General features: G+C 44.1%; 1 pseudogene; it reads right to left on the reverse strand.

Moving 5' to 3' along the window:
* Positions 1 to 12,079: 12,079 nt before the first annotated feature.
* On the reverse strand, positions 12,080 to 17,713 carry LOC110258445 (annotated as a pseudogene).
* Between the last annotated feature and the right edge of the window lie 550 nt (positions 17,714 to 18,263).

Genomic DNA, 18,263 nt, shown 5'->3' on the forward strand with positions numbered 1-18,263 from the left:
TTTCAAACAGCCTATGGGAATATTCAGGTCCTGGAAGGGAGGGGCTGAGTAACAGCCATGACTCACACCTGGGTTCCCAGAGGGCCCCACCTGCCCAGGCCCACCTGGGCTCCTCTGTCTCTGGCTGCCCCTTTTGCCAGGAGGTGGAGTTTTCAGAGATGGTGATGTCTCTGAGTGGAGAGAGTGGTGTAGGCTTCTGGCACCTTCCTTACCCCTCCCAGCCCTTCTTTTTCTTGTCCATGTGCTGCATTTCATGGTCTTATGACCTGTTTTCAGAGAGGGGTGTGAATTTTCCTGCTTACTTGCGCAAGCAAACAGTCATGCTTCCATGAATAAGGGAAGAAGTGTTTCTGGACTTCCCAGGGAGAAAATCAGATCACTTGGCTTGCTTCCAAACTGTCAGTTTAGGAGCCAGGTTGTGGGTGGGATGTGAAAAGAACTGGGAGGAGGCTCTGACAGTGGACCTACACCCCTGGGTGGGCTCTCACCAGTTCTCGGGTCATCCTTGCACCAGTGTCCAGGTGAACCGGGTGGTTGTAGGTGATTCAGCAAGGCTGTTCTGGGGAGTGAGGAATGGGGTGGGGTGGAGGCCTGTACAAAGGCACACAGACTTGCCCTTGCTCCTCTGACCAGGACGCTGGAGAAGCCACCCATCCCCAACCTGTCCTTCAGATATGCTCCCACCCAACTTTGCATCTTTTACTTTCCCTCGCCTGCTTACTGCAGCCCAGGCATGTGCGGTGAGCCACACCCTAACCCTCTGGGCTGCTTGGACACAGAATCCAAGACATCCAGTCAAATTCCTAAGCACCTGCCTCCTACTTTCCAGGTACATGGATGGGATCTCCTGGGAATCTGGGGGGAGCTGTGCTGGTGTGATGTGTTACTTGCTGGAGGTGTAGACAATTTGACTTCCCAGTCCATTGGAAAGACTTCCTACTTCTGGTTATATTTCCTGTGCGTGGTCAAATGGTGGGGGGAGGGTGCTGGCTTTTCTCACTCAAACCATCTGATCCTTTCCATTGAGAAACACGCTGTTTTGTTTTTTGAGGTTGTCTATTCCCCACTTTTATTTAACATTATTTCTAGAGGTCTTAGCTTGTGTCATAAGGCAAGGACAATAAAGGGCACAGCTTAGAAAAGAAGAAGTAAAACAGTATCAACCAAACATATTTATTTCCTGATGACTTGATCATATATGCAGGAAACCCTAAGGAATCCACAGAAAAACTACCAGAAACAACAAATTTAGCAAAACTGCAGGAAACAATAGCAATACACAAAAGTCCACTGCATTTCTATGAAAAGCAACAAGCACTTGGAACACAAATTATAAAAATAACTTCATTGAAAACAGCATGAGTACCCCACAGATGCTTAGGAATACATTTAATGAAAGCTATGCAGGGCTTGTATGTTGCAAAATTAAAAATTAAAAAGAGGAATTAAAGAATTGCTAAGTCAATATAGATACATACTATGTTCATGAATTGGAAGACCTAATATTGTTAAAATACTTGTACTCGTCATCTGTTACTGAACAACACATTACCCAAAACTCAGTGGCTTAAAACAATAAGCATTTATTACACATACAGCTTATGTGGGTCAGAAATCTAGGGGCACCTTGGTTGGGTAGCTGTGGCTCATGGTCCCTTAGGAGGCTGTAGTCAAGATGTCATCCTCCATGCATTCATTTGAAGGCTCGACTGGGGCTGAAGGAGCAGCTGCTAAGGTGGCTCAAAAACAACTGGTTTTTGCTAATTGTTAGCGCTAATTGTGGGCATGTGCAGGGAGAGGACAGAGAGCAAAACGAATGAAAAAAAACGTGTGGGGTAAGGGACTGGTTTCTACCCTGATGGTGGTGGTAGTTACACAACTGACATTCAACAAACTATACACTTAAAATTGGTAAGTTTTGTTGTATGTAACACTCTAACAAACAAATAAAAACTTCATAAAAAAGTGAACGTGAAGACCTAGAAAGATTATGACATTTCTGGATATATAAAATCTTCCTTTAAAGTATAAAAAAGAGGTGGGATACTAGCACGCTAAAACCAATCTTCAGCAATAAAAAGTTCTGGTACCTTGAAAATATCCCCAGCTACCATAAACTAACATAAGAACACTTTTTGATAATAAGCTACACTGCTGTGTATGATGAATATATTCAAAATCACATGCATTGATTGTCCTTTCCTGGAGGTTATCATCAAGATGCAAGAATAATACCAACAAAATCAGCTCCAAAGAGGAAGGAACACTGGACAAGTATCTATTTTAAGCAATCATTTTAAAGAGATAACCCAAACTGATTCAAGGCTTTCCATCTCCTGATAGGAAAACCATGTGAAGACCCTGTGGGAAGCTGCTGTGTGTGGTAACGGACACATAATCTACCAGTAATCCTCTGAAAAGAAGCAGCAGAGTGCTTTCTTGGTCACCCCTTCCTTAGCTCCCCTTGTTGCCTTTGACCGCAGCAGCACTGACCCAGATTAATATGTTTCACACTGTCCTTTAAACTTTCTCAAAGCCACACTTTACTTCATTTTCTTGTGCATGACAATGCCAGGAACACACAAAAAAATGAGCTTGTTGAAGGTGACCTGTGAGCTCCATTTTTAATCCATTCAATAACTGGAGGGCCAGTTAAACATCTCTGATGATCTTAGAAGAGAAAATCTGCTACAGCTACAGACTAGATTCTTCACATCAGGAGGAAAGTAGAGGCTGTCCACATCATAAAGCTTTCTTGGAGGTGGTCAGCCCACCCAATTCCTAACATGGGCTGCAAGAAGCTGCTGCAGATATGTGCCTTTCAGGACCTCTGGGTACTTTACAAACTTCTTCATGGCCCAGATCTCCCTCCAGAATCGTGTCTGCATTGATGATGCACAGGGTCTCATCTTAGCGGTGCAGTCAAGGTAAGAGCTGGGAATAGGTTTGTACTTGGGTATCTGATGGTTGAAACAGATGTGGATGAGAGCCTTGACGTGTGCAGTGGAACACTCCAGACCCCCTGGACCTCTGAACACTGAGCTCTGTTACCCGCCAGCTGTGCAGCCTGAACTTCTGTCTCCTCCTCATCATTTAAAAGGGAAGCCCAAGATTTCCACCACCATAGAGAGCATGTCAAGTACACGCTGACAGCATCCTGACAGTTACAAAAACTTACAGTGTTTCATAGCAGACAAAGTACTACTTTGATAATAGAGAATTTTAAAACTTAACAATTATTTAAAGAATATAGATTAAATGTGAGACATTCTGCTAGGCACTGGGGATTATAAAAAATAATGGATAATTTCTAAACTGAAGGGGCAGACTCAGAAAAGGTTTCAGGGTCAGATCTTAATAACATTTTTGAAGAAAAGAAAGGATCTAACGGTAAAGGAATGGATGTAGTTGGAAGAAACTGCACATGGTTATGCAAAGCTACCTAGTAAGAGTACAGACATAAAGCCCGAGCTCCTTCATCTGAATCTTTTTTTAAATTTTTTTATTACTCAAATGAATTTCTCATGTCTGTAGTTGTTTAGTGATCGTAACAATCTGATTTCACAGGATTTCTATCCCACAGCTTAAGAATATCCCCCCACCCCCCAAACTGTCTCTCTGGAGGCCATAAGTTTTTCAAAGTCTGTGAGTCAGCATCTGTTCTGCAAAGAAGTTCAGTCTGTCCTCTTTTCAGATTCCACATGTCAGTGAAAGCATTTGACGTTGGTGTCTCATTGTATGGCTGACTTCACTTCGCATGAAAGTTTCTAGGTCCGTCCATGTTGCTAGGAATGCCGGTATTTCATTCTTTTTAATGGCTGAGTAATATTCCATTGTGCATATGTACCACATCTTCTGGATCCACTCCTCCGTCGATGGACATTTAGGTTGTTTCCATGTCTTGGCTATTGAAAATAGTGCTGCAATGAACATTGGAGTACATGGTCTTTTCTTTTCTTTTTTTTGTCTTTGTTGTTGTTGTTGTTGCTATTTCTTGGCCGCTCCCGTGGCATATGGAAGTTCCAGGCTAGGGTCTAATTGGAGCTGGAGCCACCGCCTACGCCAGAGCCAGAGCAACGCGGGATCCGAGCCGCGTCTGCAACCTACACCACAGCTCACGGCAACGCCGATCGTTAACCCACTGAGCAAGGCAGGATCGAACCCGCAACCTCATGTTCCTAGTCGGATTCGTTAACCACTGCGCCACGACGGAACTCACATGTGTCTTTTCAATCATGGTTTTCTCTAGATAGACGCCCAGGAGTGGGATTGCTGGATCAAATGGTAGTTCTATGTTTTGTTTTCTGAGGCGTCTCCATAGTGCTTTCCATAGTGGTTGCACCAATTTACACTCCCACCAACAGTGTACTAGGGTTCCTTCTTCTCCACACCTTCTCCAGCACTTCTTGTTTGTAGGCTTTTGGATGATGGCCATTCTGGCTGGTGTAAGGTGCTACCTCAGAGTGGTTTTGATTTGCATTTCTCTCATAATGAGTGATGTTGAACATCTTTTCATGTGTTTCTCGGCCACCTGTATGTCTTCTTTGGAGAACTGTCTGTTTAGGTCTTCTGCCCATTTTTTGACGGGGATGTTTGTTCTTTTGGTATGGAGCTGCAGAAGTTGTTTGTAAATTTTGGAGATCAATCCCTTGTGAGTTGATTCACTTGCAAAGATGTCCTCCCATTCTGTGGGTTGTCTTTTTGTGTTGTTTAGGGTTTCCTTTGCTGTGCAGAAACTTTGAAGTTTGATTAGGTCCCATTTGTTCATTTTTGCTTTTGTTGTCAATACTCTGATAGGTGGATCTGAGAAGATGTTGCTGTTGATTATGTCAGAGAGTGTTTGGCCTATGTTTTCATCTAGGAGTTTGATAGTGTCTGGTCTTATATCTAGGTCTTGAATCCATTTGGAGTTGATTTTTGTGTATGGTGTTAGGGAGTGTTCTACTTTCATTCTTCTCCCTGTGGCTGTCCAGTTTTCCCAGCACCCCTTATTGAAGAAGCTGTCCTTTCTCCGTGGTATATCCTTGCCTCCTTCGTCATAGATGAGTTGGCTGTAGGTGCATGGGTTGAATTCTGGGCTTGCTATCCTGTTCCACTGATCTCTATTTCTGTCTTTGTGCCAGTACCATACGGTTTTGATGATTGTTGCTTTGTAGTATAGTCTGAAGTCTGGGCGCTTGACTCCTCCAGCTCCATTTTTCTTTTTCAGGATGTCTCTGGCTATTCTGGGTCTGTTATGCTTCCAAACAAACTTTAGAATATTTTGTTCGAGTTCTGTGCAAAATGTCCTTGGTAATTTGATAGGGATTGCATTGAATCTGTAGATTGCCTTGGGTAGTACAGTCATTTTGATAATATGAACTCTTCCAATCCACGAGCATGGTATATCTTTCTATCTCTTTGTGTCATCTTTGATTTCTTTCATCAGTGTCTTATAGTTTTCAGAGTGCAGGTCTTTTGTCTCTTTAGGTAAGTTTACTCCTAGGTATGTTATTCTTTTGGATGCAATGGTAAACAGGATTGTTTCCCTAATTTCTTTATTGTTAGTGTATAGAAATGCTGTCGATTTCTGTGTATTAATTTTGTATCCTACGACTTTCCCAAATTCATGGATGAGCTCTAACAGTTTTCTGGTAGAGTCTTTAGGATTCTCTAGGTATAGTACCATGTCATCTGCAAATAGTGATAGTTTTACTTCTTCCTTTCCAATTTGGATTCCTTTGATTTCTTTTCCTTCTCTGATTGCTGTGGCTGGACCTCCAAATCTATGTTGAAGAGTAGTGGCGAGAGCGGACATCCTTGTCTTGTTCCTGATCTCAGCAGGAAATCTTTCAGCTTTTCACCATTGAGAATAATGTTCGCTATGGGTTTGTCATATATGGCCTTTATCATATTGGGCTAGGTTCCCATTATGCCCCTTTCTGAAGGGTTTTTATCAGAAAAGGGTGTTGGATTTTGTCAGAGGTTTTTCCACATCTATTGAGAGGATCATGTGGTTTTTATTCTTCAGTTTGTGCATGTGGTGTATCACACTGATGGATTTGTGGATATTGAAGAACGCTTGCATCCCTGGGATAAATCCCACTTGATCCTGATGTACAATCCTTGTAATGTGTTGTTGGATGCGGTTTGCTAGTATTTTGTTGAGGATTTTTGCATCGATGTTCATCAGTGAAATTGGGCTGTAGTTTTCTTTTGTTGTGGTATCTTTGGTTTTGGTATCAGGGTGATGGTGGCCTCATAGAATGAGCTTGGGGGTATCCCTTCCTCTGCAATTTTTTGAAATAGTTTCAGAAGGATAGGCGCTAGCTCTTCTCTAAATGTTTGATAGAGTTCGCCTGTGAAGCCATCTGGTCCTGGACTTTTGTTCATTGGGATTTTTTAAATCCCAGTTTCAATTTCAGTTCTTGTGATTGGCCCATTCAACTTTTGTATTTCATCTTGGTTTAGTCTTGGAAGATTGTACTTTTCTAAGAATTTGCCATTTCTTCTAGGTTTTCCTTTTATTGGCATATAGTGCATATAGTAGTCTCTTATGACCTTTGTATTTCTGTGACGTCCGTGTTACTTCTCCTTTTTCATTTCTATTTTATTGATATGAGTCCCCTCTATTTTTTGCTTGAGAAGTCTGGCTAGGGGTTCATCAATTTGGTTGATCTTCTCAAAGAACCAGCTTTATGTTTCCTTGATCTTTTCTATGGTTTTCTTTGTTTCTACTTCATTGATTTCTGCTCTGATCTTTATGATTTCTTTCCTTCTACTCACTTTAGGTCTTGTCTGTTCTTCTCTCTCGAGCTGCTTTAGATGTAAAGTTAGCTTGTTTCTTTGAGCTTTTTCTTGTTTCCTGAGGTGGGCTTGTATTGCTATAAACGTTCCTCGTAGAATGGCTTTTGCTGCATCCCATAGGTTTTGGGGTGTGGGATCTTCATTGTCATTTGCTGCTAGGTAGTTCTTAATTTCCTCTTTGATTTCTCAGTGATCCATTGGTGGTTTAGTAGCGTGTTGTTTAGACTCCACGTGTTTGTGTTTTTTGCCATTTTTTTCTTGTTGTTGATGTCCAGTCATAGGGTGTTGTGGTTGGAAAAGATGCTTGATATGATTTCCATTTTCTTAAAGTTACTTGATATGATTTCACTTTTCTTAAAGTTTCAATTTTCTTAAAGTTTAAAATTGTCTTAAAGTCATTTTCTTAAAGTTAAAGCCCAGGATGTGATCAATCTTAGAGAGTGTTCCATGTGCACTGAGAAGAATGTGTATTCTGTTGCTTTTGGATGGAATGTCCTATAAATATCTATTAGTCCATCTGGTTTAATGCATCCTTCAGGGCCTGTGTTAACTTATTGATTTTCTGTGTGGTTGATCTGTCCATTGCTGTAAGTGGGGCGTTAAAGTCCCCCACTATGACTGTGTTACTGTCGATATGTTCTTTTAAGGTTGTTAGCAGTTGCCTTACATATTGCGGTGAAACTGTGTTGGGTGTGTAGATATTTAAAATTGTTATATCTTCTTCTGGGATTGACCCTTTGATCATTATGTAATGTCCTTCCTTGTCCCTTAACATATTCTTCATTTTGTCTGATATGAGTACTGGTACTCCACCTTTCTTTTGATCCCTGTTTGCATGAAATATGTTCTGCCATCCTCTCACTTTCAGTTTGTATGTGTCCCTGGAAGTGAAGTGGGTCTCCGGAAGACAGCATATATGTGGGTCTTGTTTTTGTATCCATTCAGCCAGTCTATGTCTTTTGGTTGGGGCGTTTAGTCCATGAACATCCAAGGTAATTGTTGATATGGATGTTCTTATTGCCATTTTGTTACTTGCTTTGGATTTGCTTTTGCTGCTCTTTTTTCTTTCCTTCTTCTCTTGTTCTTTTCTGCCTAGAGAAGTTCCTTTAGTATTTGTTGTAAGGCTGGTTTAGTGTTGCTGAATTCTCTCAGCTGCTGCTTATCTGTGAAGGTTTTGATTTCTCCTTCAAATCTGAATGAGAGCCTTGCTGGGTAGAGTCACCTTGGTTGGAGGGTCTTTCCTTTCATCACGTGAAGTATATCATGCCACTCCCTTCCAGCCTGCAGAGTTTCTGTTGAAAAATCTGCCGATAACCTTATTGGGGTTCCCTTGTATGTTATTTGTTTCTTTCCCTAGCTGCTTTCAAGATTTTCTCTTTGTCTTTAATTTTGGTCAGTTTGATTAATATGTGTCTCGGGGTGTTCCTCCTTGGGTTTATTTTATATGGTACTCATTCTGCTTCCTGGATTTGAGTGAGTGATTCCCTCTCCATGTTAGGGAGTTTTGGGCTATTACCTCTTGGAATATTTTTTCTGTCTCCTTCTTCTCTCTTCTCCTTCTGGCACGCCTACAATACGGATGTTGGTGCATTTAACGTTGTCCCAGAGTTCTCTGAGACTCTCTTCATTTCTTTTCAGTCTTTTTTCTCTTTTCTGTTCTGCATCTGTAATTTCCACTAATCTGTCCCCCACCTCACTTATTCGTTCTTCTGCCTCCAGTATTCTGCTGTTAGCCGCCTCTAGTGAATTTTTTAGTTCAGTTGTTGTATTTTGCATCTCTTCTTGTTTAAGTTTGATATCTTGTATCTCTTTGCTGAGGGTTTCCTGTAAGTTATCCATCTTTGCCTCCAGTTGATTTCCAATGTCTTGCATCATCTTCAGCATCAACAGTCTAAATAAAGTCCTTTTCCTGGAGGCTGAGAATCTCCTCATTGCCAAGCTGTTTTTCTGGCGTTTTTCCTTTCTCCCTCATCTGAGTCATAGTTCTCTGTCTTTTCACTTTTATAGGTTTTTGGTGTGGTGACCTTCTTACAGATAAAGAGTTGTAGCCCTCTTACTTCTGGTGTCTGCCCCCTGTGGCTGAAGTCAGTATGAGGGCTTGCTGTAGGCTTCCTGATGGGAGGGGCTGATGCCTGCCCACTGGTAGGTGGAGCTGATTCTAATCCCTCTGGTGGGTGGGGCTTAGTGTCTGGATGGGATTAGAGGCAGCTGTGTGCCTGGGGGTGGGGTCTTTAGGTGGCCTGTTTACTGAGGGGCGGGGCTGTGATCCCACCTGGGTTGTTGTTTGGCCTTGGGGCTTCTCAGCAGCTGACTGATGGGTGGGGCCAGATTTTCCCAAAATGGCCACCTCCACAGAAAGGCTCAGCTGCTGAATTTCCGAGAGCTTTTCTTTCAATGTCCTTCCCTCACAACAAGCCACGTTTACCCTTTTTTTCCCAGGATGAACTGAAGTCCTGCAGTGTGGTTTGACTCAATTCCCATGGAGATTTTGATTTGCCCTCGGACCCAGTGCACGTGAAAGTCTGTGTGTGCCTTTTAAGAATGGGGTCTCTGTTTCCCCCAGTCTTGTGGAGCTCCTGAGCACAAACCCCACTGGCCTTCAATGCCAGATGCCCTGAGGCTCTTACTCCCGTGCCAGATCCCCACACGTGAGAGTTTGATGTGGGGCTCAGAACTCACTCCTGTAGGTGAGTCTCTGTGAAGCAGTTAGTTTCCAGTCTGTGGAGCTTCCCACCCAGGAGATAGGGGGTTGTTCCTATCGTGAAATCACCCCTCCTACCTCTTGATGCGTCCTCCTCTTTTTCTTCTGGAGTAGGATATCCTTTTTAAGGTTTCTTGTCCATTCGGGTGAAGAGTGCTCAGTCTTTAGTTGTGAATTTTGTGGTTTAGGAGAGAAGTTGAACTCCAGTCCTTCTGTTCTGCCACCTTAATCCTGTCCCACTGTCCTTCATCTGAATCTTGTCCTCACTACTTATCAGCTTGCATTCTTGGCAAAAAACTAAGCTCTCTGTGCTTCAGTTTCATCATAAGTCCACTTATGGCTACAATCCAGATGTAGGAACCAGAGGTGAGAAGCTGTTGTCCCCGTATATAAATCAGTGTCTTGTTTGTCATGGACAGCAGGCCCAGGATATGTGCCACTTGGACTCTCGGGATGGAGCAGTAAATGGTACAAACAGAGCAACCACAGGTGCCAGGCAGAAGTCACCGTAGCAGCTGGAAACATGCTGTTTTTCTCTTCCAGGATAAGGACACAGTGCAGAGAAAGGGAGAAATGTCCTCAGGGAAAGAATTTGGTGCCAGACCAGGAACAGAATAGCTCTTTTGCAGGGTCAGTTGTAGTCTTGGTGCAGGTCCAGGAATTGAAACACCATTAAAATGGAATATTTTAATACAGAGAATGAAAAATATATTGGTAATTGATGAATATATTCCTCTTGTAAAAAATTCAAACATAGGCTAAGTTTCTTTTGACAACCCCCATCCACCCCCCCAAGTAACCACTTTTTCAGTCTGGTCAATGATCCTTAGAAGCATAGAGTCGTGTGTTTTGGATGGGCAGTGTGTTTTCTTTCTTTTTTTTATGGAAATGGTATCATCCTATAGGTATTATTTTGCAACTTGATTTTTTCTTGCAATGATTTGTCTGGATCTCTTTCCATTTCAGCACTTTTTCTTTTTCTTTTGCTGTGTTTTATTTAATCTTTTTCCTGCCAAAGGACATTAGGTTATTGCCAGTTTATTTTGTTAAGCTTTTCATAAACAATCCTAAAGTAAACAGCCTTTCTTTCGGGAAGACACCAAATAGCGGAACTGCTGAGGCAGAAGGTGTGTTAAAAATCAATTAGACTCTGTCTACCAGGGTTAATTTCTTATTTTTGATAAAATATTATACTTATGTGAGATAGTAACATCAGGGGAAGCTGAGGGAACTCTGTATATTCTTCGCAACTCTTCCATAAATCTAAAATTATGTCAAAATAGACAGTTAAAAGAGTGGAAGTGTTTTAAATCCATTTTCTAGCATAGATTAAGCATTTAACAGTTTCTTAAATGAATTACTTCATAGATTTGACAGTGAAAAAAAAAAAACCCCTACATAACCACAGATTTATCCTCCTTGATTTATGTGTGATTGCAGAACTCCTCCTTAGCCAATCATTCTTCTTCTAAGAACGTGTGGCGTTTTTTGGTTTTTGTTTTGTTTTGTCTTTTGTCTTTTTAGGGCTTCAGCCATGGCATATGGAGTTTCCCAGGCTAGGGGGAGAATTGGAGCTAGAGCCACCAACCTACACCACAGCCACAGCAATGTGGGATCCCAGCCATGTCTATGTCCTACATACACCACAGCTCATGGCAATGTAAGATCCTTAAGCCACTGAGCGAAGCCAGGGATCAAACCTGCATCCTCATGGATTCCAGTCAAGTGCTTAACCCACTGAAGCACAACAGGAATTCCTCACCTCTGCTTCTTATGCTGCCTTATGTTCATTGTATCCATCTGCCTCTCCTATTTAACTAGGAATGCCCTACCTTTCTTGTTTCTCAATTTCCAACCCCCAGTGCATAGCATTTGCTTAATATATATTTGCTGAGTCAATGAATAGAGAAACACTTGGCAGCTGTTACCATCAACCACTATTCCCTGGAATATTTTAGCTAATTCTATTTTTCAGATGACCCTTGTGCACCAACTACCCTTTTGTTGAAAAATAGAAATGGAAAAGGAGGGGTATAAAGGCTGCTCTTCGCTGGCCAGTGATGTCCCTAAGTACTCCGCCTTCAGTGATAAGGAGAAGGTTTCTCGTTCCACACAGAGAACATTCATGGTACCGTTTATCTTTACCCTTCTATGTCAGAGCCAAGGCAAGCCAATGACCACATGGAAAAGGATGTTTTTCAGTGACATTTATTTCAGAATCATTGAACAATCTGATCGTCCTTCTTATTCATAAGCATTCTTCTTTAAATAATTTGAGCTTATTATGTTTTCAGGCTTGGTGAGAGATTTTAAAGTGGCACACTCACCCCAAAGAAATTGATTCCATAGCTATGGAAGACTAAGATCTTTCACAGACACTGCTGCTTCTTGGCCCCTTGAATTAAGTTAAATAGACCAACCCACAATTAAATAATAAATAGTTCAGTGATCGATCATCAGAAGCTGGGTGCCAAGGACAGAGGACTGCCAGTGACCCTAGTGTGCCATGGTTTCCACCAGGCTGCTTTGATGAGGAGAAGGGGTGAGAGAAGGCTGGCTTAGAGGATGGGTCTGTGCATGGACTTGGAGAGGAGGGGGCTGTTCCTCCTCACTGGGGGGCAGGGGGATCTCCTTAGCACTAATCTAGGGAAGACAGCTGGGCATCGATTAGACAATAGTGAAATTCAGGCAGCAACCATGTACCAACTTTTCCAGTCCCCTTCTGCCAGCCTCCGGGGTTCTTCAGCCCATGTGGACCCTCTGGGTATGGCTTTCCTTAGGGAGAGAGGACTTCCATGGTGAAGTCAGTTATATCTTGGCGGCCTTTGGAGTTTCCCAGGAAGACGGGCTTTTGTTCTGCTTGAGAGGTGCTGATGTACCAGTTGGGGTACAGGGCAGACTCGAATTCAACTCTGTTCTTGATTTCTGTCTTGTAGAAGACGAATCGCTTCTCCATGTCCCTCTTTGGGTAACTTTTGGGGTCTACATCCTGCAGCAAAGCAGAAATACACGTTTGTTGCAAGGGACAGGTCAAAGATACCCTACTCTGATCTGGGAAAAGATGTTCTCCAGGTCAGCTGGAGATGAAACATATAAACAGGTCACAGGGGCAAGTGCCAGGCTCCTGACATATCTTTGTGACCCCAGCCTTCGGTATGGTGACCAAAAGAGCCCTCATCCTTTTCTGAAACAGTGCCAAATGGTAGGGAGCATGACACAGATGGGAAGGTTATTAAAAGTGAAAATTAGATGAAAGCTTCTGGAAATACCTAGGTTCCAGGGACTTGTGCTGTGTATTTCCTCATGGCCCTGGCTAGAATGACTTCAACTTGGAGAGGAAGCTTTTGCTGGGAATGCTGGTGGGGGCAAGTATGATGTTGGGAATGGCATGGAGATGATGACAGGTGACAGGTGCTTTGAATCAATTAAGTTCCCAAAGTGTCATCTACCAATGGAGCAACCCTAACAAGAGACTCCCCTTCCAATCCCAACATTGTATGATCGATGGGGGGCTAACAACAGCAGGATGTAAGCACATCAGCAGAATGATTTAACTTGCCACAATGGGAGTGAAAGTTACCTGCATTAACCCTTACCTGAACTTATTATATTCAACTTATTTACACATATGGAAAATTACCAACTGGTTCTGCTCCCAGACTTTCTGGGGGTGGGTAGGGGGAAGAGGTCACTGTCTTGGAAATAATGGCTGGGGGTGCTTCAGTGAAGCCCAAGAAGGGCCTTCAGCCCTTGGTACTCACTCACCTCCAGCTGCAGGGTGGGTGTGTCATCTTTCATCACACAAGACAGGTATAGATTCTTTCCCTTGATCCCTAAGGTCACAGGTATCTTGTCATCGCTGTCATCTCCTTGCACAAAGCTCATGCAGAACACCACTGAGGGAAGGAGAGGGGCCTGTGGTCAGGGACATAGCACTGCAGAGTTGGACCAAGCACTGGACCCTTAGCCTAGGACTGGTGCCATTTAGGATCCTCTTTAGCATCCAAAATTCCTATGGCCTCATAGACAGGAGAGCTGGCTTCTCCCAGACAATAACAGGTTCAGTTGGTTGAATCAGGTTTTTCCCCAAAGAAGGGTCTGGGGGCTTTTCAGAGCCTCACCACAGTGGCAATAAACAATTAGAAGCTCTGATTTTTAGAAGAAAGCAAGCCATCTTGCCCCTGCCTGATGATGTGCCTATCCACAACACCATAACAGTCTGACCAATGTGAACAGCAAGAAAAGAAGTAAAACCAGATTCCTAAAGGACATCAGGCACAGATCTGTTTCAGGAACATGGAGCAGCCAGTGGGATGAACTTGAAGGAGGAGGGCTGCTTGACTAGGTGAAGTGGTCCAAAGAGAGATGCTCATTTTAATCTTCCTTAGTCACAGCTGTCTCCCTTGGAGGCCCCAAGGTTGTGCTTCTGATGCAATTCTGGAGAAACAGAATTGTCTTGGCCAGGCTGAGAAGCTTTCCCCCTGTGATGCCTCTCTCCAAGGTCAGCAGCTTGGATGAGACCACACTGCTCCTTTGATCTGCCCCCCGGTCACACCCCTGCATACAGGGCTCAGCCACAGTGGCAGGGTGCCAGGCAGAGTCCCACCACCAATGGGCTCCCCAGACTTGAAACAATGGCCAGTGACAGTGACAGAGATACAAGTTCCTGCTCGTCAGTAAGATCGGCTTCTCAGGAACCATCTGGTATTGGGTGGGAAGGATGTTAGGGGCAAGTGGGCAAAGTTGGGAATGAGGAGGGACAAATTATCTCTTTGCCATTCTAGTTTTGACCTCCACAACAGGAAGAAGGCACCCACAGGTAGTTAGGTCCTGTCCATCAAATGACCCCTTTCCAACAGAAGCACTGACATCGCACTGCCTTTAAGTGACTTGGCTGGTCTGTGGTCCTGGATGTGCTTGTCACCTCTCTTGCTGAAAATGAACCTGCTAAGGGCCTCATCCTGGCATCCTTGCTAGGACCTACATAAAGCATGTACACACTCTGTATTCCATGATATTGCATTCATGTCAATCATTTGCCTAAATGGTCTACTTTGTTGAAGATAGAGATAATTGGCATGTTTCCAGGAGGCCAAGAAAAGAATCACGGTGTCCCCAGGTACCTTCTCTCTTCAAGTCCCCTGTGAGGAGGTGGAGAGCCTTCAGCTCATGTGGGCCAGCCAGCACCAGGGCTTTTTCATCTTTGTCCTGGAGTTTGCAGTCCACGGACTGCACGGGGTGGCATCACAGAGAAATCCATTGGCATGCTTTTCAAGGATGATGGGCTCTGAAATGTGGAACAGAGGTGTCTTTTAGGCAGAAGATTAGAAGAGCAAACCTCATGATGTGACGCGGCAGGATCTGGTGCCTTGGAAGACATCTGAGGGAGGTCAGCCACAGTCTGATTCTAATATTGGTGGGGAGGAAGCTGGGGTGGATAAGAACACTGCACCCGGTGCCTTAAGATACGGGTTCAAGCTTCAGCTTTATTGCTTGCTGTGGAAGAGCCACAGAACTCCTTCTGCAAAAAGGCAATGGCACACACTGGCCCAGCAGGGACCTTCTGAGACTCACAGGGATAAAATGTAACCGAAGCACCCTGAGAATGACTGGGAACTTTGCAGTTGTGAGTAGTTATCATGGTCCTGCTTTTTATTCCTGGCTTTTAGGGCCACATCCATGGCATATGAAATTCCCCAGGCTAGTGTCAACTCAGAGCTGTAGCTGCTGGCCTACACCACAGCCACAGCAATGCAGAATCTGAGCCTGTCTGTGACCTACGCTACAGCTCATGGCAATGTTGGATGCTTAACCCTTGAGCAAGGCCAGGGATTGAATGCACATCCTCATGGATACTAGTCAGGTTGGCAACTGCTGAGCCACAACGTGATTTCCTCCAGGTCCTGTTTTAAGAATAATATCAATAACGCAAAAGAAAACTAAAACCATCACAAATTGGATTATATGTAGTAATGTATGGAGATATATAGTATTTTGGGTACTTTTATGCATGCCTATAAATTCCAGAAAAGCTTCCATTCCTCGATTAATAGCACTAGCAGGTACATCATTATTTCACTAAAGAAGAATTCCTTTAAGGGAACAAAACATTCTGATGTAAGACAAAAATAAAAAAAGAGTTGTTTCAACTACAAAAGTGGTTAGTTGGGTTTCCAGACCTCTCTGTTTTCCTCTCACTGCTGGGCATTCTATTTAAAAAAAAAAAAATTATTTTTTGGCTGTGCCTCTGGCACTTGGAATTCCTGGCCAGCGAGCAAACCCAAGCCACAGCAGTGACAACACTGGATTCCACTGAGCCACCAGGGAACTCCTGGGCCTTCTACTTTTAAAGGGTTTCAGCTTCAGGAAGTTTAGTTGACCATTGAGTTATGGCCTCTGAGAAGGAAAGGACCAGAGATATCTATCTGCCCTCAGCTTTCCCTAGTACCTTCTTCAAAGACGGATGAAAAGATGCTCTTTGGGTCATCATCGCAGACGACCTGGGAGGAGGGATTCATCGGCTTCTCCTTTGCCACAATCACAGACACCATCGGCCTGAGCTCTCGTTGCAGAGCTGGTGGGAGATTTGCAGCTGGATGCTCCATCTCCCAGAGGCTGAGGTCAAGGTTTGGGTGCGGCACTGTGGATAGATCAAGAATGTCAGTGTGGTAGGTGCTGGGCCTGAGAACTCCCATTTTGACATGAGACGGGATGCAGGAGGGGATAACAGAGCTTCTCCAGAGAATCTTTCATCTCTCTGTAGCCAGAGAGGTTCAGCGGTTTACCCATAGCATGTGGCAAGTGAGAGGCAGACCCCAAACCTGAATGTGGGCTCTCTGACACCTCCATGGTATTCTTCAAGAATACATCCCATTTAACCTTATTTGTGTTTTCTACACATGCTCCACCTAACCATAAACGTATGCCTTCTTACATTTTACCTGTTTGGAAACCCAAACAAAGACTATGTATTAAATTTTTCATGGCTGTGATGATCATATTATCAATACTTCTATGCTCAATCAATGAGTTTTCAATTACTCTCTACAAGTTTTCGTCTTTAAAAGCTGTTGCATAAGCATCTCGCAAACACTGTAAAAGGTGCGTGGTTCCCCTGCTGGAACTTCTACATGTCCCCCCTGGGGCCAAAATCCTCCCAACCCCCCCAAAATTGTGGTTGATATTTGTGAACAGGTTCCCACTTTCCTTTGTTCAGAGAAACTGTGTAAGTGTATTAAGGCTTGAAGTTGCCCCTGGGCACAGAATGGTTTAATGTCTTGAAGACAGTTAAAGAGACTTCTAACAGCTCAGAGGAAAGCAAGAAGTTCCTGCCCCGCACAGAGGCTCCAGCCCCTGGCAGGGGCAGTGGGAGGGTGGGCCAGACAGATACACCACACCCCCACCCAGGGCTGGAGAAAATGGGTCTCAGAGTTTGACTCTAGTGATTGACAGAGTTTCATCAGTTTTAGGGCTGAACCCTTTTTTCTAAAAGGAGAAGCACTGTGCATTTAAGCCTTGGCTTGCCTTGCCAACATGAGACAGCAAACACTCTCTCTACCATCATTTCTTCTCACCCTCCTCAAGCATGGCCACCATCACCCAAAGCTCAGTGAACCGCTGTGGTGCCGCCGGAACTGAGGAGTGGCCTGCATCAGTCTCGCTGGGAGAAGGCGAGTCAGTTCATCACAGAATTTCCAATAGGAATAAGGGGGCCCAGAGCCCTTCCTTGAGACTTTCCCCCTGCCCGAGCCCCTGCATGTGTTGGGAGCTAAGCGCATGGCCTTACCTTTCATCTCTTTGGGCCACAGCCTCAAAAACAGGGTCCATAAAAGCAGAGAGCTTGCTCAGTTATGTCCCCTGGACAGGATGAATTTTCCTTCCCTGCAAGCGATCTTCACTGTTAATAGGAAACTGCAAACAGCTTGTTCCTTAGGGCTGCCTGGAGCTAGCAGTTTCCATGGGCATATTCCTGGAGCAGCCTAGGAGGCGGGGCAGGTACCCCAGCTGCTCTCTATTGGATCTCGAGACCCCTTCCAGCCCTGGAACCCCGCTTGCCACTAAAAGAGGCAGGATGAGGGACAAATCTGGTCTCTAAGCACAGCTAACACTGCACTCTTGAGAAGGGAGCCCTGCTCGCATTACTGGTACCAGTCTCCCCACTGACCCATTGTTAGCCATCACTTCCTTGGCAGGTTCAGGTACCGTGGCCATGGCTGCTTCAGAAACCTGTGTAAAGAGGGAAAATGAGTGACCATTTGCTGTGCCAGTCCCCACCATGGATGCTTTCACGGGTGATTTTCCTTTGGCATCTAGTACACTGCAGGCCAGCAAAGAACGAGTCCTTGAATGAATGAGTGAATGGATGAAAGAGCCCTCCTTTGGGTCCAGAGAAAAGTATTTGCTAATGTAAGCCCACACCAGAAGTGCATTTGTTAGACCTGGGCAGAAGTTGGATATTGAAATTCTAAATAAGCAGTGTTAATTATATATATATATATATATATATATATATATATATATATAGTCTTTTTAGGCCCACACCTGTTGCATTTAGAGGTTCCTAGGCTAGGGGTCAATTTGGAGCTGCAGCTGCTGGTCTATATCACCACTACAGCATCACCAGATCTGAGCTACCTACATCACAGCTCATGGCAACGCCAGATTATAGCCAACTGGACGAGGCCATGGATCGAACCTGCATCCTCATGGATGCTAGTCAGATTCATTTCCCCTGACCCACAGCAGGAATCCCCCCCCATATTTTACAAGCTATAGC

The sequence above is a fragment of the Sus scrofa genome, unplaced genomic scaffold (genome assembly GCF_000003025.6).
Source record: "Sus scrofa isolate TJ Tabasco breed Duroc unplaced genomic scaffold, Sscrofa11.1 Contig2062, whole genome shotgun sequence".
Lineage (NCBI taxonomy): Eukaryota > Metazoa > Chordata > Mammalia > Artiodactyla > Suidae > Sus > Sus scrofa.